The sequence below is a fragment of the Callorhinus ursinus genome, unplaced genomic scaffold, assembly GCF_003265705.2.
Source record: "Callorhinus ursinus isolate GAN/ISIS: 27379988/994484 unplaced genomic scaffold, GSC_fseal_2.0 scaffold5, whole genome shotgun sequence".
Classification (NCBI taxonomy): domain Eukaryota; kingdom Metazoa; phylum Chordata; class Mammalia; order Carnivora; family Otariidae; genus Callorhinus; species Callorhinus ursinus.
Window position 1 is genome coordinate 12,994,209 of NW_027397067.1, and position 27,872 is coordinate 13,022,080.

General features: G+C 44.9%; 3 long non-coding RNA genes across 7 annotated transcripts in view; all 3 read left to right on the plus strand.

Annotated features, from left to right (window-relative positions):
* LOC112823093 (uncharacterized) overlaps positions 1-3,064 on the plus strand; it is a 28,814-nt gene extending 25,750 nt beyond the window's left edge. For all 5 annotated transcript variants that reach the window (XR_012378208.1, XR_012378210.1, XR_012378209.1 and 2 more), the window contains 2 exons: positions 1,775-2,586; positions 2,791-3,064. This is a non-coding gene — a long non-coding RNA (uncharacterized lncRNA). The remainder of the gene's footprint in view (positions 1-1,774; positions 2,587-2,790) is intronic.
* A 2,811-nt stretch (positions 3,065-5,875) lies between these two features.
* LOC141372794 (uncharacterized) overlaps positions 5,876-27,872 on the plus strand; it is a 34,965-nt gene continuing 12,968 nt past the window's right edge. The window contains exons 1-4 of the long non-coding RNA XR_012378212.1: positions 5,876-6,405; positions 6,920-7,035; positions 10,024-10,133; positions 10,736-10,843. This is a non-coding gene — a long non-coding RNA (uncharacterized lncRNA). The remainder of the gene's footprint in view (positions 6,406-6,919; positions 7,036-10,023; positions 10,134-10,735; positions 10,844-27,872) is intronic.
* On the plus strand, positions 16,748-21,436 carry LOC141372796 (uncharacterized). The gene is made up of 3 exons (XR_012378215.1): positions 16,748-16,908; positions 18,033-18,175; positions 20,888-21,436. It is a non-coding gene; the product is annotated as an uncharacterized lncRNA (long non-coding RNA).

The following is a 27,872-nucleotide window of genomic DNA, read 5'->3' on the forward strand; positions in this document are numbered from 1 at the left end:
CACTTTCCATGCGCAGCCCCTCACTTTCCATGCTTAGCACCCTGGGCTTCCATGTTCCCAACGCTCAGCACACAGAATAGAGTATGTCCTCATTTTCCACTAAACTGTAAGCTCTGTGTGGCTGGGGACGTCCTCTGTGGCTAGCACCATGCTTTCCATCCTGGAAGCCCTTAAATAATTGTCAAGTGAGTAACATGATAGATGGAGACTTGGATGGCAGCCTACCCTTAAAAATATTCCCACCCTTCCCTCACAGCAACATCTAGCTTTCACTCTTGATGGGCTCTGTTCCAGTTGGCAGACCATTTTAAATCGAAAGTAATATATTAATAGAGGCACCTTTGTTTTGGGTAATATTTCTTTCCTCTGATGGCTGGGCTGCTCTCAAGACATTTCCTTGCTACTGATGTACTCCAGTGACATGAGTGCTAGGAGATCACCTATTTCCTTTTTATGTGATGTTTGTCCTTTTGCTGTGTAATTGGAATTTTGTAAAAATAGCTGACCAACTGCAGTACATATAGTTCCATAAACCCGCTGGGAACGGGCCCCCTCCGTCCACCCTATGGAGGGGCCCACACCTGCTCCCGGGACATTCCAGGAGACGCCCTCGTCCACTGAGAACAGAAGGAGCATTTGCTCCCGGAGCCCACTTTGGAGGACAGCTGAGGCAGGACCCAATCCAGCCAGGTCGGCCTGTTCCTGGGCACCGGCTCTGTTTTCACACAACAAGTGACTGAGCTTAACTGACAGGTGTGAAGCCCATCTCCGTTCACTCCTGCCTTGTAGGGATGAGGCAAACTCACTTGGGAGCCCAATTAGTTTGTCATGTTGGATGGTTGGGGGGTGGAGAGAGAGAGAGAGAGAATGTGTGTGTGTATGAGAGAGTGAGAGAGAGGGGCAGAAAAAAAGAGAGAAAAAGAGAAAGAAAAAAATACTCAGGGAAAGCGAGAAAGTGAGACAGAGAAATAGAAGGAGACAGAGAAGCAGAGAGCTGGGAGTCGAGAGATGGACAGACAAGAAGGCTTGGGAGTCTGCAGCCGGACACCACTGGTGGCCTTTTAGTTGGGTTAAGTGCACACAAATGGAAAACGGGGTAGTGTAGAATGTCAGTCCCATCTGGAGGACCATGTGTGAAAGAAGGGCAAAATGAGCATCTGTAGGGTCGTTAGGATCTTGCTAATGGGCCGGGAGTGAATCTAGGAGGGGGGGCCGGGCAGATTAGAGTGGGATCAGATTAGAGCTGGGTTTCCACAGCAGGATGCTGTACCCGTGGCCCTGGTTGGCTCTTCTGTCCAGGAGCCTGGGCAGATGGGAGGGCCCACCAAGTCCTGATACCACTGCTAAGATGGCAGGACCTCTTTTGCCTGGCGCCAAATCATTCTCTTGAATTTTTAGGGGTGGCCCTAACACCCAGAGATGCTGGAAGCCCAAGTGAAGCCTTTCTGGCCCACCCATTGGCCTGTGAACCCCACGGAACGGCAGGATGCCAAGCGTGCATAAAGCAAGCGCCTTTCCTCACACTTTGTATGTTGACGTGTATTATCATTTTGTCTTCACAACACCCTCCCGGGGTGGATACTCTTGCTGCCCCCATTGCACAGATGGGGACAGGAGGTGCAGAGAAGTCAGCTGGCGGGCTCAGCACCCCGCCGCTGGTAGGGGGTGGGGCTGGCCTCCGCCCCCAGGGAGTCAGGTGCAGAATCAGTGCTCTTCGCTGCTGTCTGACCCATCGAGACTCAGCTTGCAAACTGAATTCAGTTATTTTTTTCAGAGGCCTTTCCAGAGAAGACAGAAGAGGCAGTATCATGGAAAGAACAGACTTCCGGCCCTGGCTGTGCCTTCTCTAAGCTCTGCGATTTCCAGACAGCCTCACTAAGCTTTGGCTGGGGCAGTGACTGAAGGCAAGGAGGCTGGAGCCAGACCATGCTGGGCTCCCACACCTGGCTCGGCCGCTTCCCAGCCCGGTGCCTTTGGTTTTTCACGTGGCCCATCTAGGGCTCCAGGTTTTTCCTCTGGAAATGAGCACAAAACCAGGGCTGTCCTCCAGGGGTGGTGAGGGTTAAACAAGCTCATGTATTTAACGGGCTTCGTCTGAAGGAAGCCCTCAATAAATGTTACCTGTTATTATCTATCAAATGGTGGCCCTTTCTGTTTTATATGCTTATTGTGGGGACAAGGAGCTAATGAATGTGAAAGTGCTTTGTAGAATTTTCTGTGCTGTGCGAATGTTCGATAGTGTCATTATTAAACACCGAGTGTAGGGTACATGGAAGGGATGTGGATTAATAGCTTTAGCACATAGTCGGCAAGACAAGGAGACTATCGTGGCGGGGCGGGGCTGGGGGGGGAGGTTGGCGCTAGAAAGAGGGGCCAGGGAAAGGAGGAGTAGACAAGTACAGGCATACCTTGAAGGTATGTGGGCTGGTTCCAGACTACTGCAATAAAGCGAATGTGGCAATGAAGTGAATATCACAACAAAGTAAGTTAAATAAATTTTTTGGTTTCCCAGTGCATATAAAAGTTATGTTTATACTATCCTGCAGTCTATTAGGTTTGCAAGAACATTGTGTCTAAAAAAAAAGTGTACATAATTTTTTTTTTAAGATTTTATTTATTTATTTGAGAGAGAATGAGAGATAGAGAGCACGAGAGGGAAGAGGGTCAGAGAGAGAAGCGGACTCCCCGCTGAGCAGGGAGCCCAATGTGGGACTCGATTCCGGGACTCCAGGATCATGACCTGAGCCGAAGGCAGTCGCTTAACCAACTGAGCCACCCAGGCGCCCAAAGTGTACATAATTTTAAAATATTGCTAAAAATGCTAACCATCATTTGAACTTTCAGTGAGTTGCAATCACTGATCACAGATCGGCATCATATAATAATAATGGAAAAGTTTGAAATATTGTAAGAATTAACAAAACAGGACACAGAGACAGGAAGTGAACCGATGCTGTTGGAAAGATGATGCTGGTAGACATGCTCGACCCAGGGTTGCCACAAACCTTCAGTGTGTGAAAAAATGCAATATTTATGAAGCACAATAAAGCGAAATGTAATAAAATGAAGTATGCCTGGTAACCGTGATACAGATAGAATAAAGGCAGTCGCACAAAAGAATTCCAACACCGCATTCTGGGGTCCATCAGGAAAAGGGATTGGAAAAGGCTTAATTAAAAGACTAAGTTTTGAGGGATGCCTGGGTGGCTCAGTTGGTTAAGCAACTGCCTTCGGCTCAGGTCATGATCCTGGAGTCCCGGATCGAGTCCCGCATCGGGGTCCCGGCTGAGCAGGGAATCTGCTTCTCCCTCTGACCCAACCCCCTCTCACGCTCTCTCTCTCTCTGGTTCTCTCTCTCAAATAAATAAATAAAATCTTTACAAAAATAAATAAATAAATAAAAGACTAAGTATTGAAAAGGATGTGAAAATCCATGCATTCAAGGCATGTTGCGTCTCTGTCCTTGCCAGTCATTGTGATGATGCTGGGGATATGGCAATGTTGAAGATATGGCTTCCAGGACATGGTCTTTGGGTTGAGATTTCAACGGGGATCGGTTAGGAAGGGCATTTTAAGAGGAGGAAATAGGGCGAGCAAAGGCATAGAGATAAAACAAAAGATAAGCAGGCTGTGTAGAGCATTCGGGAGTCATCTGTGGCTGGTGTGAAGTTTGTAGAATAATAGAAGATGAGTCCAGAAAAGGAGTTTGGGGCCATGTTCGGGCAGTTTTGAATAATAGTCTGTAATTAATTTGAAAAGCAAAGGGGAGCCATTGAAGGGCAATAATATGATAGCAGCCACATAAAGGCCATTGTCAACTACAAACTCACATTAATTAAACTTATTGTAGCTATTTTAGAGATCATGTCCTAAATATAGATGATAGTGTATCCCAGAAAATACTTGATCAAAACATTTTCAGGGCATGAACATGTATATTCAAAGTGTTGGAGAGTAACATTAAGCCAACTGCAATAAAGCAGTAATACCTTGCACTTTTTACAGATTTAGAGTAGCGTGTGCACGCAGACTGTATTTTAAAGTAAGTCGATTTTCCATTTCGGGGTATTTACCAGTGTCATTTTCTCTTCCAGCTCCAAAATTTAGTGTGTCAATATATAAAATTCAAGAATAAATGTATATGGCAGGGTAATTGTTCAAGAATTAAAATATATGCCAACAGAACATTGGCAGGCTTTATTTCATGACATTTGGGGCTCCTTTCTTTGCACTGTTTCTTTGCGGTAAGAGAGGTAGATTGAAGATCATTGCAAATCAAAGTGATGCTTTCAACTTTTGAAATGAACGCCAGCTTGTCTTTTTCCACTTTTCGTACATTTGCATAGATCTGTCAACCGAATTCTGAATTCTTCTAAGGGTAATCTTTAATACAAAGTTATGAACACCCGCGTACCACAAAATTGCTTTGCCCCTCTCTTCTTCACTTCCCACCCCCACTGCCCTTCCCGTCACCCTCTCTGGAGCACGTTTCTCTTGGAAGATTTCACAGGAGCTTGAAGAGATGGAATCAAAGTCTTAAAAACAAACCAAGAGCTGCCAAAGAGAACTTGCAAGTCAACACTGACCCCTCCCTGCCACTGACCCCTCCATGTGAGTTTCTGTGTTTAATTGCAATTCTGCTGACAGCTGGAGAAATGTGTTTTCAGATGTTTCCCAGTGAAATTCCTGACGCATCTCCTGGTGGGATCCGAGTAGTCAGGTGTATTTTCTTCTGGGGTCCGAGATCCGCAGTTGCCTTGGGTGGGGTTAAAAGCCCGGCCCTTCGCCCCGCCCCTGCCAGTAGCCTATCTCCTTCAGTCTCGTTGATGGGCGTTCAGAGTGATCTAGTGGTTTGTTTGATTCTGATTGGCTGCGAGATACCGGACGCCAGCTCAGGTTTGCAAGAACGGTCAGGTCTGCTTGCTATGGGTTACTCGCCACAACGGTCAAGGACTTGAAAGAAAACAAAACCGAGGGGCAGGCAGGGTCTTGGTTTGGGGTATGTTCGGTTGTCTGTTATTTCTAATTCCAAATTAATAGCACAGATCAAGCCCACAGTTAAAGAACACATCTGCCTGGGGTTTGGGTAGCGATTCACAATATGTTTTTATTCATTATTGCTTTAATGATGGCTCAGAATTCTTTTGAATCGCTCCCAAGTAACAGGTGGTTTTCTGACCATGATAAATGCTAAATGCTGTAGAGGATAAGGCAGTTAGGCATTGTTTTCCTAGCTGTGGTTACACCTAGGCCCCAGGCAGCTTCTGAATTAGCGGCCTGCAACAGATTGGAATTCCTGGGGGACTCCACTTAACCCTTAGTTCTCCCGAACCTGTTTTCAGTGCGCCCCAGGGGTGGGGGCTCCGTGTTACACCCCGAGGCATAGCAGACGTACTTTCGGGATCCTGGAAGGTAGCAGGAGGGTTCAGGGTAGGTCAAAAAGTTAATATGTCAATGTTCTGAAGGGTGACGGGAGTGAGAACTTAGTGTGATATTAAAGATGATTTGAATTTAGATTTTTTTTTAGAATAAAAGCATTCTTTTATATATCTGCAATAGATGGCAACAATTAAATAAGTCACACATGAATCATAGAAATTAGAGTGAGGGCAAAGACCTATTAGATCATCTAGCCAATTCCCCAGCTAACATAGAATTATTCCCCGCAGTATTTTCGAGAGAGCTTTGTACAGTCTCTTTTGTAAGATGTGAGCAACTGGGGCCTTCATTATTTCCTTAGGGACACACTTTCCCTTATAAAAGGCCACAGTGTTTTCCTCCTTAGCCCCATAGTCAAGTTTTTTTTTTTTTTTTTTTAAAGTCTGTATGTTATAAGCAGAATCATTTGCACACAAGACTGATCAGAGGTAGTAATTATACCTACAGTTCTCCCCGAAAACCAGTGCATGTACTTGGCCTTCTGTGTACTCCCCTTTCTGGTTTTTAGGCTGGAATTTGCATCTTCCTTGGAGCGGGTGGTACTGAGATATCAAACAGAAGCCTCCCTGTTTCCAGTATCACTATCACAAACTGGTTAGAGGTAACATTGACCTCCTCAATTTGAAACAGGGGGGAGAGCTGTTTTTGAAGCAATTCTGTTCAGACCGTTCATGTTTCCAGGGTAAAGAATACTCAGTCATCCAGGAAATGGCAACTGCTCAGAATTCCTCTCTCTGGAACAAACTGGTATTGTCTTTCCGGGGTTGTTTGTGTTGGAGAGGCTACCAGTTGTGAACACACATGACCCAGGCCTCCGGGGCAGACGCTCCCGCTCCAGATTCTCAGTAATCCTGGGCACGGAGCTGCTGATCCAGCGCCAACGGGGCCTCGCACACACAAAGCTTCCTGCTGAGTTGCCATGGTGTGGGTCCCAGTACCCTCAAAGGGCGGTTTTCAGTCTAAGAGGTAAGATTCTGCGTTTAGAGAGTTACAGACACTAACAAGGATAAAGCTTATGGAGTTCCAGAACTCAGGGATGCTGTGATTTGAACCCATTCTCCTTGCCCATTCCCCGTACTGTTCAGTAGAGGCTGGTCAATGGGCCAGATACTGAGCATGGAAAGGGGGACCAAAGACTCAAGCTTCCTGCTTGGGGAGCATATGGATAGGCGAGGCAGGCAGGTGTGCGGATAAGGGTATGAGAGAGGTAAGCCCGCAGCACAGGGGAGTGGCATCTGAGCAAGCCAGGTGTTGGAAACTTCCCAGGGAAGCTGAACTTAAAGGGCCAGCTGCCTGGAGGAAGGGGCAGGTGGAAAGGAAGCAGGGATAACAGGCCCGGGCAGAGAGCCCCATGGAAAAGAAGCAGGGGTACAGGCCAGTGTGAGTGGGCTAGGGGCGTTGGGGAGGCTGCAGGGGTGGGCCTGCCTGCCGTGCCAACTTCGACGGTCTCTGACAGGGGCTTGCTCACCTTCTTTTGCAGATGACAGCAGCATGGTTCAGAGGAGCGAGGTGCCTTGTCCAAAGCCACGAGCTAGGATTGGGACCCGCTGACCTCACTGTCTCAGGAAGACACGGCAGCGAAAGTACATATTCAGGGTAGGTGTATTTGTGGTCTCTTGGAGAGAGCAGAAGGCCATGAGCTGCAGGCCCTGGAGAGCTCCCGAGGTGGTCAGAACCTTTAGGGATCCACCTCCAAGCGAAAGAGGCTGGGACCTCTGTGCCTCAGTTTACAGGAGAGAGCTAGGCTCCTGCAGAGTTCATCAGCTCATATAATTACTAAGAAGGACTCATGTCGAGGCAAAACCGAGTGCTTTCTGCAGATTGACGAGGGCTGAGACAGCAGGGCTGGGGGCAGCCACACTGAGCCCATGGCCATGGCCAAAGCAAATGTGTAGCTTTGCGGTTATGGCCTTCTAATAGGCATCTTAGCTCTTCTCCTTTCTTGAAGATTTGCTAGCCTGCAGATACCGTGTGTCCTGCCCTCTCTCTGCTCCACGTCCTAAGAGGCCAGGCCTGCTATTTGCCGTGTGCTTATGAGGCAGAGGGTACGAGGCGGTGGTTTGGGTTGTCCTAAGGTCTAGACTCCGTCTTCCGTTAGGAACACCCATCGGTGGCCTTAACTAAACTGTTCTGACTTACTAGTAATAAAGTTGCTGTTTCAAGTAACTGTGTCTACTGTGAATTGATTCTGAACTCAGAAATGGAGGTGTTGTATTTATCACTGCTAATACGTGGACGCTATAGGATTTCATACCAACATTTGAGGCAGAGGTCAAGTGAGGATTAGGGTTGGAGTTGGGGGAATTGCTTACTGAGTATATGGTAGACACATTAGATTATAGGCTAAAAACCAAGATAAGCTCAGTGTCTGACAGTGAGATTTTGGTGAATTAAATTAGGGCATATCAATACAATAAAAGATGACATTAAAAATGATTATATGTACATAGATTGTTATAAAATATTCATACTCTGTTAGAGGCCAAAGCATATCATAAGACAGTACAGTTGCATTTTTGGTTAAAACATACATGCATAAGGGGCGCCTGGGTGGCTCAGTCGTTAAGCGTCTGCCTTCGGCTCAGGTCATGATCCCAGGGTCCTGGGATCGAGCCGCACATCGGGCTCCCTGCTCCGCGGGAAGCCTGCTTCTCCCTCTCCCTCTCCCACTCCCCCTGCTTGTGTTGCCTCTCTCACTGTCTCTCTCTCTCTGTCAAATAAATAAATAAATAAAATCTTTAAAACATACATGCATAAGAAAAAATCTGGAATATAGCCTAGAATATATTTTTTAAGGTTTTATTTATTTATTTGAGAGAGAGGGAGGTAGAGCGAGCATGAGCTGAGGGAGAGGCAGAAGCACACTCCCCACTGAGCAGGGAGCCCGACGCGGGGTTTGATCCCAGGACCCTGGGATCATGACCTGAGCTGAAGGCAGATGCTTAAGCGACTGAGCCACCCAGGCACCCCTATAGCCTAGAATATTAATAGATCATCTCTGGGAGAGAGATTATGTATAACTTTTTTCTTTTTTCTAATGTATTATGTTGTTTTTTTTTTCCTAAAATGAATATGGATTTCTTGAGTAGTTAAAGAAAATGAAGGATGGTAAACATCTCGTCATACAAAAGAGAAGGCGTGGCAGAAGAAAATAGCACTGGATCTGGAGTGAGAAAGATCTGGTTTTGCATCCCAGCTTTGCTCCTATTAGGGAGATGGCTTTGCCACCCGGGGAATCTTGTTTCTTAGGCCCACTGTTGAGGGCTCATGGCAGTACACAAGGAGACCAACTGTCTTCTGGAAGGTTCCTGAGGTTCACTAGTGCTGATGTGTGGACAGGGCTTGGTCCCCACAGCTTTGTGGGCTAAAGATCTTGATTCTGTTATCATCCTAGAGTGGATCAGGGATTGACTTACACTAACCAACTTCGTAAATGATTCGTGTACATTAAATTCCATTTTAGTTTTACTTGACAGTGGAGTATGGTGAGCAGGCAAGAGGCGTAAGGATTGAGTTCTCCCTTTGATGCATTCTTTCCATGTGAGCAACTACATGAGAAGCCAAACTACAATAAAACCTTTGCTGGGTGAACAAAGGATCTTTCACATATTCAACAAATGATTTCTGGTCACCTAAGATGTGCTAGGCTTTGGGCTAGGTGCTGCACATGCAGAGCTAACCAAATTGACGTTTCTTTGTTGGGTAAAACAGCAGAATATTAATGACTATATAGGATAGGTAGCTAAGAGCTTTGGAGGCAGATGGTCCTAGACTCAAGCTTTTCTACTGACTGTAGAGACTTGGGAAAGTCACTTAACCCCTCTGAACCTCATATTTTCTCACCTCTAAAATGGAGATAGGGGGTCCTGGGTGGCTCAGTTGGTTAAGCATCTGCCTTTGGCTCAGATCATGATCCCAGAGTCCTGGGATCGAGCTCTGAGTGGGACTCCCTGCTCAGGGGGGAGTCTGCTTCTCCCTCTGCCCCTCCCCCTGCTCATGCTCTCTCTCTCTCTCTCTCAAATAAATAAACAGAACCTTTAAAATGGAGATAGTACCCACCTCACTCATCGTCTTGTGTTGAGTATTAAATAATGCATGTAACATGCTTAAGTACAACGTCTGGCATATAGATGTGCTCAGTAAATGGTGCTATGACAACCATTGATATACTATTTTAGCTCAATGCATCCATTTTGCAACAGGTTCTACCGGGATTCGCTAACCCTGGGTCTTCATCAAGCTAATCTCCTAAGTTAGTACTTGCAGGGGTACGTTTGGCTTTAAATTTCTTGATTTTTTTCCTCTTAAACATCCACGGACCTTTCTGATTATTACATTTTTTTCCCCCTTTAAATATGTTAGTACTGTTAGTTAGGCCAGGGGTTGACAAACACTTTCTGTAAAGAATCTGATAGGAAATATTTGGGGCAGAAAGGAAAAGGAGCAGAAGCAACAGGAGAAGGTGGGGCCTTGGGGCATTCACATCCCAGTGGGTGTTGGGGAACCCTCATTTCTATGTGGACACTATTTCCTCTGAAGTAACAGTCCCATCCTTCCTCTTTCCTACATGTCCCCTACCTGCAGTCTCTGCTGCGATGCCTCAACTCTGCCATTACGGGACAAAAGCAGCTGGAGACTACGTGTTAATGAACAAGCATGACCGTATTCGAGTAACATCTTATGGATTCTGAAATGCAAGTCTTATATAATTTTCATTTGCTACAAAATATTTTTCTTTCTGGGGCGCCTGGGTGGCTCACTCAGTTAAGCATCTGCCTTCAGCTCAGGTCATGATCCCGGGGTCCTGGGATCGAGCCCCTCATCGGGCTCCCTGCTTGGCGGGAAGCCTGCTTCTCCCTCTCCCACTCCCCCTGCTTGTGTTCCCTCTCTCGCTGTCTCTCTCTCTCTGTCAAATAAATAAATAAAATCTTTAAAAAATATATTTTTTTCTTTCTTTTCCCCCCAACATTTAAAAAATGTAAAACCATACAAGCTATAGTTTGCCACAATTTAGAAAACTCCTTAGATCATTGATCTCATCCATTATGTGTTGATTTTACAATGTAATTATCAGGTGCAAAGTTATTCCCAAATTCATAGGGCCTCTCTCCTGTGGCTGCACCCTTCTCCATGCCCCGTCCCGTACCACCATGTAATGGCCACACATAGCTCGTAGGCCACCTATACTTTATATTTGAGGGTTGAATGGCAGAATAGGGGAACAGAGTGGTGCACAGTGCCTGGTCATGTGAGTACTCAGTCAATGTGCCTTTTCTGATTTCCCTTTTCACTTCAGGTTGTGCTTGGAACCTGTCATCTACAACACTGAGGCCTGAGTGTGGTGAAAATGGGGGTGCTGCCCTAACTTTTGAGATAAGAAGGGTGCTTTGACTTCCCAGTCCTGGTAAGCCATCCCTTGTGCTTATGAGTGGCATGGAGAAAAAAAGCTACCATAGTGCACTGTGGAAATAATACCACTAGGTTCTTCCAGCAAATACTTAGGTTGAGGTCACTAGAGCTGGGGAACACATCTAGAGTGACTTCTCCCCTGCCAACACTTCGTGTGTAAACCTGTTCCTGCCTTGCACGTATGTTGAGCGTATATCTGGCTCTTCATCCTATCTTGGGAAATAAATTCAGCCCTACTTAAGAGAAATCTATATTTTAGTGAAGATATTGTAGAAATTCAAGAGGAGGAATTCACAATATATTCCATACTGCAAAAGCATAATAAAACATCCTTTGAGACATTAATTTTGACTCCCACAAATTATTTCTTTTTTTGGCCAGCTTTCTAGTCTCCTTCTTTCTCTTGCCTCAAAATCCTATCTTCTGGACCAATTCAGCTCAGCATTTCTTGTTCTATCCCAAGATCATTTTGTTCTTCTACATGTTCATCCTTTATTTAGTTATTTATTTTTAAAAAAGGGTTATTTATTTTAGAGAGAGAGAGAGTGAGCAGGGAAAGGGGCAGAGAGACAGGGAGAGAAGCAGATTCTCCGCTGAGCACAGGGCCCAGTGAGGGGCTCGATCCCAGGACCCTGAGATCATGACCTGAGTCAAAATCAAGTCAGACACTTAACCGACTGAGCCACCCAGGTGCCCCTAGATATTTGTCCTTAAGATGTTCCCTTGATAAGAGTCTGTTAATCGTAAACTGTCTCAGCTTTTGTTTGGCCAAAATGTTTTTGTTTCCTTATCATTCTTGAAAGATAGTATTTCTGAGAATACAATTCTAGATTGACAGTTCTTTCTTTTCATCTTTTGAAAACATGGTTCCACTGTCTTTTGGCTTCCTCATTTTTGTTGCAAGTCCACTGTCAGACCACAGTCATTCTGTGGTACGTGAGCTGTCCTTTCTTTCTTGTTGCCTTCAAAATTTTCTCTTCAGCTTTGGTGTTTTGCAGTTTCACATCATGTGCCTCGCATCAGTGCTCATTTAACAAAAATGTACCCTGCTTGAGAGATATTGTACTTCCCATCTCTCAGGACTCATGTCTTTCATCAGATCAGGCATTTTCTTAGCTATTATCTCTTCAAACAAGGCCTCTCTCTTTCATTCATTCTCTTCTGCGTCACTCTTGTGTAACTCTGGATGTATGTTAGAAATTCTTATTCTTTCCTCCTTTTCTCTTTCTGTTTTCTATTTTCTTATCTTTTTGTACTGCATTCTAAGTATTTTCTTTTGATTGGTCTTCAGTTTACTAATTCTATCTTTGCCCATGTTTATTTGGCCGGTTCACCTAGCCACTAGTGTACACATACACACACATTTTAATACCTATGCCTTTATTTATTTATTTATTTTTAAAGATTTTATTTATTTATTTGAGAGAGAGAGAAAGAGAGATAGACAGCATGAGAGGGAAGAGGGTCAGAGGGAGAAGCAGACTCCCCGCTGAGCAAGGAGCCCGATGCGGGACTCGATCCTGGGACTCCAGGACCATGACCCGAGCCGAAGGCAGTCACCCAACCAACTGAGCCACCCAGGCGCCCCAATACCTATGCCTTTAATTAAATATATTTTTATTTGGATTTCTATAAGTTCTATTTGGTTCTTTGTCGAAACTTTTTTTGGGGTCACTTTTGATAGCTCTCTTTTCCCTTGTTCCTTTTCTATCCTTATGTCTTTCAACATTTTATTTATAGTTATTTTATGTTCTATATCTGATAATTCCAATATTTGAAGTTCTTGGGGGTTTAAATCATGCTTATTGTTTTTGCTGACTTTCACTTATGGGGGTTGGTTACTTCGTGGTGTGAAATATTTTTTCTCTTTTTAAAAACATATTTAAACCCACGTGCCTGGGTTAAGAAGGCTTTGCTCTGGAGTGGATTTACATTTTTATCTGCCAGGCACACAGGTGTTACCAAACTGGGACCATTTTAATTTGTTTTCTTTGTTTGGGGTTTTAAAGATTAGGTGGGTAATGAGATAGTGAACCTGAGATTCATGTGACAGGAGGCTCGTAGTTACAAATTTCCAGGGAGACCTTTATTATTATTTTAAATTTTTATTATTAGTACTATTATTGATAGTATTTTCCACCTGGAGCTGTGGCAGGAACAGATTTCCCTCTGACTTATTTTGCCAGCAGGTATGTTTTTCTAGTTCACTTTTCCTGGAACATGAGCTCCTTTCAAGAAGGTTCAAGCTTTATGTGAGACTCAGGTTCATCTCTCTACTTTGTGCAGGCCCAGAGAACCCATTTCCCTGCACAATCATTCAAGGTTTTCTTTTCCTTTTTAAAAGATTTTATTCATTTATTTGACAGAGAGAAAGAAAAGATCACAATTAGGCAGAGTGGCAGACAAAGGGAGAGGGAGAAGCAGGCTCCCCGCTGAGCAGGGAGCCTGACGTGGGGCTCGATCCCAGGACCCTGGGATCATGACCTGAGCTGAAGGCAGACGCTTATGACTGAGCCACCCAGGAGCCCCCATTCAAGGTTTTCTAAAAGGTTCAGAAAGTAAATATTTTAGGCTTATGAGCCATATGGCCTCTGTTGCAACTATTGAACTCTGCTGGATACATAAATAAATGGGCGTGGCCATTTGCCAGTAAAACTATTTACAAAAACAGGTAGTTCATACTATGGGTTGTATGGGTTCATACTTCATACTATGGGTTGTCAACCTCTGCTTTAGAATCCTAAAGCATTCCTGGTATTGGCCTTTGTTTCCTGAGCAGCCCCAGCTCCTGAACGTCTTACTTTTTTGTTCATGCTTATTTTGTTTGGTTTTATCTTCCTTGATGTTACATATAGGAATTTTCCTTAGTATCTTGCGAGTTAATCAATTCATTTAATAGTGCAGTTTATCCAACATATCAGTGTTTTGCAATGGAAGAATTTTCACAATACCTAGCCTTCTTATAGCAAAACCCAACAATTTGTCTCTCCCCTTTAGCTTACATGTGCTCTCACCTGAACAAAAGCTGGTTTAAGTTGACAAGAGACAACCATCGATTTTTTTCAGAAGCATCTGCCCCAGTTTTCTCGAGTCTTGTTGCACCGATTTATAGCTCCTCTTCTGTCTGAGAGCTTATAGTCTCAGCAAGATTTCAGAAGAGTTACACTAAGATTCTGACCTCTCTTCTGTCCTGTCGGAGGATAGAGTAGCAGAAATTTGGGTGTTATATATGGATGTGGCCTTCCGAAAGTTCTTTCAGCCATGTCTATTGAGCTTCTATCTGTCTCTCACTGCTCTAGAGGCTGAGATTTACCAGTGGATGAGACAGAAAAAGTCCTGCTCTCTTGGACCTGGCATTTTATTTATTTATTTATCTTTATTTTTAGATTTTATTTATTTGAGAGAGTGAGCAAGAGAGAGAAAGAGAGAGAAGGAGCATTGGGGGGGGGGGGGGGGGGGGTGTGGAGCAGGGAGAGGGAGGAGATTCCCCACTGAGCAGGGAGCCCGATGTGGGGCTCGATCCCAGGACCCTGGGATCATGACCTGAGCCGAAGGCAGATGCTTAACTGACTGAGCCACCCAGGCGTCCCTCATAACTTATTTTAGAAAGAGTTATCCTTCAGTTCCTTTATTCCACGATACTTATGGAATATTTACTGTATTCTACACACCAAGTACTGGGTAACAATTGCAGAACAAGACAAAAAATGTCCCTGTCCTCATGTAGCTTATATTACAGTGAGGGAGAATGTGCCTTTCTAAAAGGATCAAATAGACCCATGTTAAAGAAATGGCGTATTAGTCAGTCATGCCGAGCAACTCTCCAGGTCCAGTTGCTTTGTATATATTGGTGACTCCTGAGACTTTATCTTCAGACCAGATCTGGTTCCTGAGCTTGAGACCTGCATGCCTGAGTGCCTAATGAGCATATCTAAACCTGATCTTCCACATCCCGCAGCTCTGTCAGAAAACATCTTCCTCCCTCATCCACCCACACACCACCCCACGTCCAATCAGGTACCTCACCCTGCTGCTTCCGCCTTCTAAGCAGAATGCATCTCCCCACATTGGTAGTATGCCCACTGTTCTGCAGCAGTCCCGGCCACTATTGCTCACTTGGCTTATTCCAACACACCCTTCCCTGCTCTCCAATCCATTTTCCACACTGCAGCCCGAGCAACATTTCACACAAACAAACCCGATCATCTCATTAATCTGCCTGGAGCCCGTCCATGACTCCCCGTGGCCCTTAGGAAAAAGTTCAAACTCTTCAGTGTGGCTGAGGAAGTCCTTCTCTTTTTCTCTCTCTCATGCGTGTGTGTGCGCATGCACATATGAGCGTGAACACACATGAGCCTACATATATGCTGCTTTCTCTTTCCAGAATGTTCTCCCCATCACCTGGCTCTCTTCTCCTGGGGTCTTCCCATTCTTCCCATGACTTCGGCTGCCTGTGTCGCTGGCAGGTTATGGGCCTCACACTTGGCTGTGAGCGTCTGCTTGGTTTGGTGTCCTCTTGACTGTGACTGGGGCAGAGTGATTATAGAATGCAGGCCTCAGGTCCACCCCTTGGTTCAAATCCTGACTCTGCCACTTCCTTGGGCAGGTTACTTAGCTTCTCTTAAGCTACTGATGTGAGCATCGGTAAAATGGGGAACACAGTGAACTTACTTCACAGATTGTTACAAGACATGTGACCTGCCCAGGAGTGCATCTTTGTTAGGGTGTGACTTCAGCGGCGACTCTCACGCTTTTGGTCCCAGCTTAATGAGGCTCTCAGGGAGGTTATCCTTGAGAAGCCCTCTGTTTTCATGGCTCGCACATTTCCCCTTCACGCATGCATCTCCTTTCTTGTGGTCATTCGTTGATGGGTGCTAGTATGTAGTAACAGTAATTGTCTGCTGGTGTGTGAACACTGTGAGCAGGAGACCAACCTCTTGTTTCCTAAAAATTCCCAGTGTTCAGTATAGTACACAGTACAGTATAGCTTGGTATGTAGTAGGGCCCAGTAAAAAAAGAGTACCTGAGGAATGCATGGGATAGATGCAGAATTTAGTTCATCTGATGTGACATCTGGAAAGAACTTTCTGCCCCGGAGAATCACGGGACTGTGTAATACCTGAGCAGGACAGCTCCACATCTGGAAATGCACTCTGTCATTCTATAGTACAGAAGAGCTTAAAAAAATGTATTTCCATATTTTTTTTAAAAGATTTTATTTATTTTTTTGACACAGAGAGAGAGAGAGTGCACGCACGTGAGTATGGGGGGGGCAGAGGGAGAGGTAAAAGCAGGCTCCCTGCCGAGCAGGGAGCCCATGCGGGGCTCGATCCCAGGACCCTGAGATGTGACCTGAGCTGAAGGCAGATGCTTAACAGACTGAGCCACCCAGGTGCCCCTCTATACTGTTTTTTAAAAAAATGCTTGTTTTTCCAGCCATGTTTCTAACTTAGAGACTATTAGAAGATGTGGCTGAATGTTCACATGGTGGAACCACCTTTACCAGCGGGGGGCAGAGGGCTTTAGAGCTGAGCCACAAGAGCACCCCACAGCCCTGTCTGCAGCATCTGTCTCTGCCTTGGGAAGCTCCTTTTTTCAGGGCAGTGTTCCTTATTTGTCTATTCCACCCCACCCAAACCTGCCACAGGACCAGCACCCACCCCCCACCTCTTGCAGGATGTTGCTCTGCCCGGAGGCCATTGTCCAAGGTGGCTGTGACCCCAGCTCAGGCAGCGATTTGGCTCCTTTAAGAGCCTGGGACAAGCTCCCAGAGTCCTGTGGCTCCCACCCCTCAGCAGCCAGCAGCAGAGCCCAGCTGTCGGCAGCCCCCCTCCCCCCCCCCAACCTCCCTGTGTTTACATGCACGGTCACATGGTAACCTCTCCCAGCTCCTGGGCAGGCTGCACGGTTACCTCATCTGCAGTCCAATGACCTCATCCACGTAAAATGTGGCAAGTACGAGACGAGAGCAGAAAGGGCCCAGCTCCTCACCCGGAGCACCCCCAGGAGAAGCTGTCCTCCACGCTGGCTCAGGAAATCAGCCGGAGAACTGTCCATTTGGTAATTACTCCGGGGCAAGGAGCCGATTCATAAGTCAAGGGGATGCTTCTTCCTGGGAGTGGGGCTGGGAGGTGCCTGTGCGGAAATGTGTGCGCCCACACCTGGGAGTTGCTTATGTGGGTGGGGGGGGGGATTCCTGTCCTCCCCTGGAAGGACCCCTGACCCCAGGCTTAGGCAGAGCCACCATCCCCCACCCCAGCCGCTTAGGCACTTTGAAGATGTTGACACACAAACAGGATGAGAAATGCACCACAAAAGCAGAGACAGGCAAGTGTTCTCTTAACTTGGGGGTGGAAGCCTCACTAGACATTGTTTTTTTGTTTTTTTTTTATTGTTTATCACTTTCTTTGAATTATATTTGCTCTCCCCCTCCAAAAAATATTGCATGTGATGACTAGGAATATAAAATAAATTACCTTTGCCATAGGCTGCTGGGTTTATTAGCCCCTTTCTAGCTCTTCACAATGTAAAGGACAGGCTGACCTAGAGTGATCTCCTCCTTCCAGTGGGCTCGCTCTCCTCTCAGTAACGGGAGCTCTGCTATTTGTGCATTTAACAGCTTAACCCTTTGAGCTGCTCCAGAGCTCTGTATTCTTTCAGGGATTTTTTTTTTTTTTTTTTTTTTTTTTGGAGGGAGAGCGTTTAGCTTTGGGATGGCATTTAAATTTTAAGGCAGCTGATTTATATTCTCCATATCGTGTATATATTAAAAAAAATAAACAGAGATGAAAACCAAGCCCAGGAAATAAAAATGGAAGAAACAACACCAAGTTCAATCGCTTGAGAGGTCAAGAATTTATTTGGATAAGATCTGGATAAGAATTTATTTGTGAAGGTCTTTCTGGGTGTGTATGTGTGGGGGGGGTGTACTCATTTTAAGGAGCAAATGTTAATAAACATACAGAAGCAACCCCCTGACTACACCGAGATCAATTAGTGAAATAAGACCCATCGCTCTTTTCCTTTAAATGCCTGACAAAACCAGTTATTAAAGGTGGGATCTAAGTCTTTTAGGGAGGGAAGCAAACGCTGGTTATAATGAGCCAAAGAGCAGAGGTCATTATTTCGATGGGGTGTTTGCTATTTACTCCCAGTCACACACTTGACATATTCTCTCTTATTAGCAAGGCTGCAGCAGTGGCGGAGAGTGTTCAAATCATTTCCCCCCCAAATCTGGACTCCAGGACACTCCCCCTGCACACAGATGAATGCCCCCCAGCCTGTCCAGAGTCACCTAGAGTGCGGGCAAATGGTTTTGCAGAGCAAGGTAAGCACTGTGGAGAACCCGAGACTGTCTATTTGAACAATCATGGGCCTCTGTGTGGCTCTGTGTCCGGCTGTGGAGTCCCGAGCAAGATGGTGTAATATGTGCATTTTACATATCAATGGCAGAGGAGGCTGTTTCCAGATGGCTGTACCTATTTCAAAGCCACCTTTTTATGCAGAAGGAAGACTGTGTGACCTCCCTCCGAGTAAATGTGTTTTGTAAGCCCTGGGAATGAATGCTGAAAAAATGGTCCTGGGCAATATTTCATGTCCAGTCCATCGTGTTGTGTGTGCACAGCTGTTAGGGGCTGGCATGTGGTAGCATATTAAAAGGAAGATTACCATTTCCCATTTTTCCCCCCTTTGGAAGGCTCGATATGCATATATGAAACTTGGGGAAAAAACGAGGCATAATGAGACAAGGAAGCCGGGTCTCGAGGCATTAGTCGGTGCACATCTGGAGTTCGTAGCATTCTAGAGATAGTTACTTATTCCCAGGAGCCACCGCCGGAGTGGGAATGGTAGCCCGGTATCCATGGTGAGCTTCCCTATCGCACTGTGCCAGGTGCGTGCGTGTGTTATTTCTTGGAAAGTCTGTCCTCTGAGGGGTGGGGAGGGGAGAGGACAAGAGGAGGAAAAAACAGAAGGGAGGTAATTAGGCACCACCCTGCCCAGCGGAGCCCGCTCAGGCGGCTGAAATCAGGCGTGCGTACTGGTGGGGTGCGCGCCGAGTCAGGTGGTGCGTGCGGAGCCTTCAAGGCGCCTGCCAGCTCCGCGCTTGTTTCTATGGGGACAGGACCAGAGAAGAGAAGCCCTGGGGTCAGAAGAGGCACACGGATGATGGTACCAAGCAGGAAGGCTCTGGCAAGGGCCTTGCTACTGGCCTCCTACGATGCGGTGCTGGTCTCGAACTGACCCCTGAGTCCAGGCTGGGTGTTTTCGCCTTTAAGAAATTGGAAGTGTTTCAGGCCTCCTAGACTGCTATTTAGAAAAAAAGACTTCGAGGGCTAGCTTGTTTACTGGTTAGCTGGCCGGCTGGTCTTTGGATTGCCACGTAATGGATAGAGAGGTGAGGGTCTGAGGGTCGGGAATGGTAGGGACCTGCCCTGCCTTACCGGAGAGGTATGCCAGGAGCCCGGCGGGGAAGTTTCCCCAGGAAGAGAGTTCGGTAGAGTTTCACAGATTCATGGGACTTGTGCGTTTTTGTTTTTTGTTTTTTTTCCACCTTCCAAGCTGCAAGATTGTGAGGTTCCAGATGCTCGGTGTAAAACAATGCCCCACAGGGGGAAGCCAGGGAGGGGAAGTGTGAGGTCCAGCTTGAGGCCACCCTAAAAAGGGCTATAAACAGCAGCTGCTTCTATTGTGTGTGCCAAGTGCTGCCTGTTAGTTTAGGACTTCTAACTCCTTGTTTCTTTCTCTGAAGCCAGATGTGACCAACAGGAGTCTGTCAAGTCAGAGGTGGACCCCAGATGGTGGGAATCCGGCAAAGGAAGGGGAGGGGCATGTGGAGGGGTACAGGCGCCGGGGAGGGAGAAGGCTGTGTGCCCTTTCTGGGGCACTTGGTCTTCCCCCGTCCCCATGTCTGGTCTGCGGTCCTGCCACCCAGCGTTCTAGGTTTGGCAGCTGAGGCAATGGCGGGGGGTGGGGGGCGGGAAGGGGGACCTGACATTGTCTGTGGGCACATGGACACACTTGGGGAGGATAGACAACAGTAGGGAAGTCCTAGGAGGAGCCACGGTTAGGTAGCCCCCGGATGCAGGGCAGGAAGAGGGTGAACAAGAGAGCTCATGTCCTGGGACCCTGCAGCCCTGGGTGATGAAACACAAGGATGTGGGCAGGAAAAGACAGAGATATTTGACTCAGTCCCACTGGCAAAGGGATTCATCAATTCCCCTGTTGATAGGAATAAATGTCAACTTCAGAGGCTTATCACTTCTAGTTAATCGTGTGTGTTTACCATTTCAGAATCTGTGGGTTCCATTTTCTTAACTAATGCCTTATTTCTCCCTCCTCTTGCTTTCTTTTCCCAAGGTAGAAAATCTTTTGAGATACAAGTCAAAAGAACTGTCTCAAATAAGTGGTTCCTTAACTACTACAGCCAAGAGTCAGAAACAGAGAATGGGGAGATTAGGGAGGCAGCATCCCTTAAACAGAGCTTAGTCCTGTCCCCCCCACTTTAAAGGGAAGTGGACCAGGTAAATGAACCTGCACGCAACTGCCTCTTTTTGTGTTTCTTTTGTCTTCTCCTTTTCATAGAGATGATGAGAATCACATCTGCTGAGGTCCTCAACTCTGCTCCCGAAGCTATTTCTGTCACATGTCGTTAGATAGCTGTTTCTGAATCACACAACAGCGAATTCTCATCCACAGCTGGTAGAAGTGAGATAGGGGTAGCCATTGTGCAGAGCAATTCCAAAATCCTTAGCCAGCTTATATATTTTTATATTCTGTAACACAGCTATCCCAATATATGCCAGAGAAACTCTTGCCTATGTCCATATGGAAACAGATGTGTAGGGATGTTTTTCCTCATGGCATTATTTTGGGTCCCAGAGAGTTGGAGGCAATGTAGGCATCCATCCTTTGGGGAATGGATGGATGAAATATGATAGAAGCTGATAGTGGAATACTATGCAGCAGTTGAAGCAATGGAAACAGGTTTTTATTTTTATTTTTAGTTTTTTTTTTTTAATTTTATTTATTTATTTGATAGAGAGCAAGACAGCACAAGCAGGGGGAGCGGCAGAGGGAGAGGGAGAAGCAGGCTCTCCACTGAGCAGGGAGCCCGATGCGAGACTCCATCCCAGGACCCTGGGATCATGACCTGAGCCAAAGGCAGACGCCCAACCGACTGAGCCACCCAGGCACCCCTGGAAACAGGTTTTTAGAAAGATGCTAAATGAAAAAGTAAAAAAAGAACATCTATAGCCTGATATTATTTTAATAAAGTTAAGAAAAGCACACGTATACAAACACTTTATTTTTAAGATATGTACATCTCCAAGGGCAAATTCCTAGTACATTAGATGGCTATCTATTGGGTGGGGAGAGAGGAAGGAGACAGGTCATGCGGATCAAGGATAAAGGAGAAAAATCCCAATAAAATTAAAGAAGGGAGAGGGTTTTTTTTCTTTAAATATTTAATTGTTATGTTAATCACCATACATTACATCATTAGTTTTTGATGTAGTGTTCCATGATTCATTGTTTGTGCATAACACCCAGTGCTCCACGCAGAACGTGCCCTCCTTAATACCCATCACCAGGCTAACCCATCCCCCCACACCCCTCCCCTCCAGAACCCTCAGTTTGTTTCTCAGGGTCCATAGTCTCTCATGGTTCATCTCCCCCTCCGACTTACTCCCCTTCATTCTTCCCCTCCTGCTGTCTTCTTCTTTTTCTTTTTCTTTTTTTCTTAACATATATTGCATTATTTGTTTCAGAGGTACAGATCTGTGATTCAACAGTCTTGCACAATTCACAGCGCTCACCATAGCACATACCAGCCCCAATGTCTATCACCCAGCCACCCCATCCTTCCCACCCCCCGCCACTCCAGCAACCCTCAGTTTGTTTCCTGAGATTAAGAATTCCTCATATCAGTGAGGTCATATGATACATGTCTTTCTCTGATTGACTTATTTCACTCAGCATAACACCCTCCAGTTCCATCCACGTCGTTGCAAATGGCAAGATCTCATTCCTTCTGATGGCTGCATAATATTCCATTGTGTATATATACCACTTCTTCTTTATCCATTCATCTGTCGATGGACACCTTGGCTCTTTCCACAGTTTGGCTATTGTGGACATGGCTGCTATAAACATTGGGGTGCACGTACCCCTTCGGATCCCTACATTTGTATCTTTGTGGTAAATACCCAGTAGTGCAATTGCTGGATCGTATGGTAGCTCTATTTTCAACTGTTTGAGGAACCTCCATACTGTTTTCCAGAGTGGCTGCACCAGCTTGCATTCCCACCCACAGTGTAGGAGGGTTCCCCTTTCTCTGCATCCCCACCAACATCTGTCATTTCCTGACTTGTTAATTTTAGCCTTTCTGACGGGTGTGAGGTGGTATCTCATTGAGGTTTTGATTTGGATTTCCCTGATGCTGAGCAACGTTGAGCACTTTTTCATGTGTCTGTTGGCCATTTGGATGTCTTCTTTGGAAAAATGTCTGTTCATGTCTTCTGCCCATTTCTTGATTGGATCATTTGTTCTTTGGGTGTTGAGTTTGAAAAGTTCTTTATAGATTTTGGATACTAGCCCTTTATCTGATATGTCATTTACAAATATTTTCTCCCATTCTGTCGGTTGTCTTTTGGTTTTGTGGACTGTTTCTTTTGCTGTGAAAAAGCTTTTTATCTCGATGAAATCCCAATAGTTCATTTTTGCCCTTGCTTCCCGTGCCTTTGGCAATGTTTCTAGGAAGAAGTTGCTGTGGCTGAGGTCGAAGAGGTTGCTGCCTGTGTTCTCCTTTAGGATTTTGATGGACTCCTGTCTCGCATTTTGGTCTTTCAACCATTTGGAGTCTGTTTTTGTGTGTGGTGTAAGGAAATGGTCCAGTTTCATTCTTCTGCATGTGGCTGTCCAATTTTCCCAACACCATTTGTTGAAGAGACTGTCTTTTTCCCATTGGACATTCTTTCCTGCTTTGTCAAAGATGAGTTGACCATAGAGTTGAGGGTCCATTTCTGGGCTCTCGATTCTGTTCCATTGATCTATGTGTCTGTTTTTGTGCCAGTACCATACTGTCTTGATGATGACAGCTTTGTAATAGAGCTGGAAGTCCGGAATTGTGATGCCACCATCTTTGCTTTTCTTTTTCAACATTCCTCTGGTTATTCGGGGTCTTTTCTGGTTCCATACAAATTTTAGGATTATTTGTTCCATTTCTTTGAAAAAAGTGGATGGTATTTTGATGGGGATTGCACTGAATGTGTAGCTTGCTCTAGGTAGCATTGACATCTTCACAATGTTTGTTCTTCCAATCCATGAGCATGGAACGTTTTTCCATTTCTTTGCGTCTTCCTCAATTTCTTTCATGAGTATTTTATAGTTTTCTGAGTACAGATCCTTTGCCTCTTTGGTTAGATTTATTCCTAGGTATCTTATGGTTTGGGGTGCAGTTGTAAATGGGATCGACTCCTTAATTTCTCTCTCTTTGGTCTTGTTGTTGATGTATAGGAATACCCCTGACTTCTGTGCATTGATTTTATATCCTGCCACTTGACTGAATTCCTGTATGAGTTCTAGCAGTTTTGGGGTGGAGTCTTTTGGGTTTTCCACATAAAGTATCATATCATCTGCGAAGAGTGAGAGTTGGACTTCCCCTTTGCCGATTTGGATGCCTTTGATTTCTTTTTGTTGTCTGATTGCTGGGGGTAGGACTTCTAATACTATGTTGAATAGCAGTGGTGAGAGTGGACATCCCTGCCGCGTTCCTGACCTTGGGGGAAAGCTCTCAGTTTTTCCCCATTGAGAATGATATTCACTGTAGGTTTTTCATAGATGGCTTTTATGATATTGAGGTATGTACCCTCTATCCCTATACTCTGAAGAGTTTTGATCAAGAAAGGATGCTGTACGTTGTCAAATGCTTTTTCTGCATCTATTGCGAGGATCATATGATTCTTGCTCTTTCTTTTGTTAATGTATTGTATCACGTTGATTGATTTGTGGATGTTGAACCAACCTTGCAGCCCAGGGGATAAATCACAGTTGGTCGTGGTGAACAATCCTTTTAATGTACTGTTGGATCCTATTGGCTAGTATTTTGGTGAGAATTTTTGCATCCATGTTCATCAAAGATATTGGTCTGTAATTCTCCTTTTTGATGGGGTCTTTGTCTGGTTTTGGGATCAAGGTAATGCTGACCTCATAAAATGAGTTTGGAAGTTTTCCTTCCATTTCTATTTTTTGGAACAGTTTCAGGAGAATAGGTATTAATTCTTCTTTAAATGTCTGGTAGAATTCCCCTGGGAAGCCATCTGGCCCTGGGCTTTTGTTGGGAGATTTTTGATGACTGCTTCAATTTCCTTAGTGGTTATAGGTCTGTTCAGGTTTTCTATTTCTTCCTGGTTCAATTTTGGTAGTTGATACATCTCTAGGAATGCATTCATTTCTTCCAGGTTATCTATTTTGCTGGCATAGAGTTGCTCATAATATGTTCTTATAATTGTTTGTATTGTATTGGTTGTGATCTCTGCTCTTTCATTCATGATTTTGTTGATTTGGGTCATTTCTCTTTTCTTTTTGGTAAGTCTGGGCAGGGGTTTATCAATCTTGTTAATTCTTTCAAAGAACCAGCTCCTAGTTTCGTTGATCTGCTCTACTGTTCTTTTGGTTTCTAGTTCATTGATTTCTGCTCTGATCTTTATTATTTCTCTTCTCCTGCTGGGTTTAGGCTTTATTTGCTGTTTTTTCTCTAGCTCCTTTAGGTGTAGGGTTAGGCTGTGTATTTGAGACCTTTCTTGTTTCTTGAGAAAGGCTTGTATTGCTATGTACTTTCCTCTTAGGACTGCCTTTGCTGTATCCCAAAGGTTTTAAACAGTTGTGCTTTCATTTTCATTGGTTTCCATGAATTTTTAAAATTCTTCTTTAATTTCCTGGTTGACCCCTTCATTCTTTAGTAGGATGCTCTTTAGCCTCCACGTATTTGAATTCTTTCCGACTTTCTTCTTGTGATTGAGTTCTAGTTTCAAAGCATTGTGGTCTGAAAATATGCAGGGAATAATCCCAGTCTTTTGGTACCGGTTGAGACCTGATTTGTGACCTAGGATGTGATCTCTTCTGGAGAATGTTCCATGGGCACTAGAGAAGAATGTGTATTCCGTCGCTTTGGGATGGAGTGTTCTGAATATGTCTGTGAAGTCCATTTGGTCCAGTGTGTCATTTAAAGTCTTTATTTCCTTGTTGATCTTTTGCTTAGATGATCTGTCCATTTCAGTGAGGGGGGTGTTAAAGTCCCCCACTATTATTGTATTGTTGTCAATGTGTGTCTTTGCTTTTGTTATTAATTGCCTTATATAATTGGCTGCTCCCATGTTAGGGGCATAGATATTTACAATTGTTAGATCTTCTTGTTGGATAGACCCTTTAAGTAGGATATAGTGTCCTTCCTCATCTCTTATTACAGTCTTTGTTTTAAAATCTAATTTGTCTGATATAAGGATTGCCACCCCAGCTTTCTTTTGGTGTCCGTTAGCATGGTAAATGGTTTTCCACCCCCTCACTTGCAATGTAGGGGTGTCTTTGGGTCTAAAATGAGTCTCTTGCAGACAGCATATCGATGGGTCTTGTTTTTTAATCCAATCTGATAGCCCGTGTCTTTTGATTGGGGCATTTAGCCCATTTACATTCAGGGTAACTATTGAAAGATATGAATTTAGTGCCATTGTATTGCCTGTAAGGTGACTGTTACTGTATATTGTCTGTGTTCCTTTCTGGTCTATGCCGCTTTTAGGCTCTCTCTTTGCTTAGAGGACCCCTTTCAAGATTTCTTGTAGGGCTGGTTTCGTGTTTGCAAATTCCTTTAGTTTTTGTTTGTCCTGGAAGCTTTTTATCTCTCCTTCTATTTTCAATGATAGCCTAGCTGGATAGAGTATTCTTGGCTGCATATTTTTCTCATTTAGTGCTCTGAAGGTATCATGCCAGTCCTTTCTGGCCTGCCAGGTCTCTGTGGACAGGTCTGTTGCCCATCTAATGTTTCTACCTTTATAGGTTACATATCTCTTCTGAAGGGAGAGGTTTTGTATTGACCAATTACAATCTTGTGTCATGAACTGAAGGGGAAATGAACTCAGCTCTGTACCTGAGTTCCTATGTCTAAAAATCCTCTCTTACCTACCTATAAAATACCATAGCTTCTGACATAACAGGTACTACAGAAATGCATAAACACATTTCAATATCACTGTCAACAATCAATCATCAAATAGTCTTCAAACCTATACTATGGGTTTAATCCTATGCTCAGTATGATGGGGCATGCAGAAGCATATGGTATTATCCTTGTTCTTATCATGCAGCTTGGAAATTATGCATGAAATTATAGTGTGCAATTCCACAGTTTATAATTAAGGCCCAAGCTGTTTGAGACCTACCACGTGAGTTTAAAAAAAAAAAAAAAAGTGAGGCCAAGAATAGTCAGGGAACATTTAAAGGAGGGAGAACCTCTGCCCTGGGCCATGAAGGACGGTAGACTTTGGCTTGGAGGAGGTGCCAATGGAACCACAAGTGGCGTAGCTAGACCCCCCTGAAAGGGGAAGGTTTGAGGTGTGGAGAAGGTGGGAAGTGCTGCACCCTTACCCTGTCTTCAGGCATTCATCTCTTGAGAGTTGTGCTTCCTTTCCCCTGACTCTTCTGTCCCCTTGGGGTCCTCAGGACGCCATGTTGTGTGACTTCCTCAGAGCCTCTCTTGTGCCTTGAGAGTGGGACTTGGGATTTGGCCACAGGGACGCATGTGTTGCACTGCATTCTCTGTCAGCTTTCTTTTCCATCTGACACTTGGGGCTGCCTCCTAGCTTCGCCTCCTTACAGAGGACGATGGGAAGGGGGCCTGTTTTAAAGTGACAATCCTACATGGGCAATATTACAAAGAAAAAACTTTTTTTAAGGTTTATTTATTTATTTTATAGAGAGAAAGAGAGAGAGACAGAGAGATAATGAGCATGTGAGAGTAGCGGGAGGGGCAGAGGGAGAGGGGCAGGGAGAGAAGGAGACTCCCCACTGAGTGTGGAGCCCAACATGGGGCTCAATCCCATGACCCTGAGACCATGACTTGAGCCGGAATCAAGAGTCGGATGCTCAACTGACTGAGCCACCTAGGCGCCCTCCCCCCGTTTTTTTTAAGATTTATTTATTTTATAGAGAGAAGGAGAGAGTGAGAGAGCGAGGATATTAGATAGAAAATTCTTAACCCACACGCTTGTGGACAGACTGTCCACTGATCATTTGTCAAGATCTTTTCAAAAATCAAAATCATGCATGCATGAGTTTATTTTTTTTATTTTTATTTTTTTAATTTTTTAAAGATTTTTATTTATTTATTTAATTGACAGAGAGAGAGAGAGAGAGAGCGTGAGAGGGAACACAAGCAGTGGGAGTGGGAGAGGGAGAAGCAGGCTTCTGGCTGAGCAGGGAGCCTGATGCGGGGCTCGATCCCAGGACCCTGGGATCATGACCTGAGCCGAAGGCAGTTGCTTAACCAGCTGAGCCACCCAGGCGCCCCGCATGCATGAGTTTAAAGAGTCAACCAATACTGTAATGTTTCAGAGAAACACAAGTCCCAAGCCCATTTTCCCTCGGTTCTCCTTACCCAGAGGCATTCACCTGGAGTGATGTTGATAGATTCCTATTGTGTTACTTCTGTTTCTATTTAATAGATTTATATTGCTACTGTTTTTCAGTTTCAGACGTTTTAAGATTTAGCTTGCTTTCTTCTTCCTTCTTGACACAATGGATGTTTCCCATCCCCATCTTCCCAATGGAGTTCATATGATAATTTTGATTAAATGAATACTCAGAGTATGTTATGTGAAGCTGAGCTATATAGTGACAATGATTACTTTTCCTTTTCCAAGTAACTTTTTGATCTCTCTGGATCTCAGCTGTCCAGTATGCTCGCCAATAGGGACATGTGGCTACTGAGTACTTGAAATGTGACTAGTGTAACTAAGGAATTAATTTTTAAT